The sequence below is a fragment of the Sinocyclocheilus anshuiensis genome, unplaced genomic scaffold (genome assembly GCF_001515605.1).
Source record: "Sinocyclocheilus anshuiensis isolate Anshui unplaced genomic scaffold, SAMN03320099.WGS_v1.1 scaffold369, whole genome shotgun sequence".
Classification (NCBI taxonomy): Eukaryota; Metazoa; Chordata; class Actinopteri; order Cypriniformes; family Cyprinidae; genus Sinocyclocheilus; species Sinocyclocheilus anshuiensis.
The window spans coordinates 2195394-2197165 of NW_015540935.1; the positions used below are offsets into that span (position 1 = coordinate 2195394).

Below are 1772 nucleotides of genomic sequence, written 5' to 3' on the forward strand. Positions count from 1 at the left end.
ATATGTACTTTTTACTGCGTACCTACTGTAAGTTAAATCTGTAAAAAGTATATTTCAGTGATTCATTTCTGGAATTATATTCATAATTACATTTTCTCTCACTTTGGCCTCCATATTGGATTCATTTTGGTTTTAGAACAAAATAAAACTCTCACACACCCCTAAAAAAAAAAAAAAATCTCTGTGCCCAACAGGAAATTAACGTCAGCATCCTGATGATGCATCTGCTCTGTTAACTGCGTCTGACTTGATAGAATGCGAGAGCAAAGGGGACTTAATGGATGAGTGGGAAAACGTGACTTGCACTTATTTTGGGGGGTCTTTTTTAAATTACAGTCATTTAGATGTAATTGCCAGGTGTTACGCTTCACCTGCTTTCAGGGGGAATGTGTGCTAAACAGCTGTCACACATTAACTCAAAAACTAGGTGGCATTAGAAAGCACTTAGGCAGCTGGAGTACACAGGCAGTGCTCAACACTCAATGCGTACATGCACACAGAAGCCACTGAAAACTATCAGCTACATGCTTTGCTTGAGTTTGACAGCAATTACAACACTTGTATTACATGAAAGAAAGATACATGTGTTATTATCACATTCAAAATAAATAAATAAGCAGTACCTGTGTATGTTTAGGTGACATAGATGCACAGCCAATCTCACAATGAATGCCTTTAAATGTGTGCTGCACAATATCACATCAAAACCCCAAATGATGAAGAAAAAGCATGGGAGGGATTCATTAATGATGCTCTGCACACCGATAGCTTCATTTATTTGCATGTGTTGTCTGTGTTATTTTACCACCTTCACTAAAGGAATTATGCAAATGAGGTAATACAGCAAATATAGGCACACATTTACTGCTGATCGCAATTTGCATGGAGCATTTAGAGAGAGATTTTGAGTGCTAGGTTGACTGGGATACAGTTATATAATGCTCGTCTTTATCATTTGATCATCATGTGATGGCAAACTGCTGGCATAACGTTCATAAATATAGTAATAAATGTAGCAGTAATAGCGCAGTAGTGCATAGAAAGGTGTGTTTGCCTAAACATGAATAACAATATACTGTTCAAAAGTTTTGGGTTGGTACTGTAATATGTTTAAACGTTTTAAAGACGTAAAAATGTAGTCAAAACAGTAATATTGTGCAATATTATTGCAATTTAAATGAACTATTTCTATTTGAGTATATTTTGTAAAATTATTCCTCTGATCAAAGCTGAAAACAGTTGTGACGCTTTATTTTTGTGTGGAAACCATCAGTGTTGAAAGTTACTTTTAAAAGTAATGCATTACAATATTACTATGCTACTTTTAAAATCAGGGCTGGGTTTGCTTGTTTGTTTATAATATAACTGGTGTTACTTATTTGAAAAAGTAACTCGGATATATTCTTGTAAATTAAAAAAGTAATGCATTACTTGTTACTTAAAAACAAAGTAATCTGATTACATAACTCGTGCTATGTGTTTGTTTTGTTAGGATTATTTGAGAAGTTAAGAAAGTTAAAAAGAGCAGAATTGATTTTAAATAGAAATCCTCTGTAACATTATAAAAGACTTTGATGCCAATTTAATGCATCTTTACTGTATGTACTAATTCCTTCTTGAATGTTATGGCGCTTTTCCACTGCGTGGTACGACTCGGCTCGGTACAGCTCAGTACGGCACGGCACGGTTCGGCTCGGCACGGTTTGCGTTTCCACTGCAGTTCAGTACCGCTTTAGAGTGGGCAGGATTATTCACATGTCGTTATAGTTGCG

At 35.5% G+C, this 1772-nt stretch overlaps 1 protein-coding gene across 1 annotated transcript in view; it reads left to right on the forward strand.

The window, feature by feature from the left end:
- The window catches only part of LOC107689562 (receptor-type tyrosine-protein phosphatase U-like), a 286005-nt gene that overhangs the window by 250006 nt on the left and 34227 nt on the right, over positions 1 to 1772 (forward strand). The window lies entirely within an intron of this gene.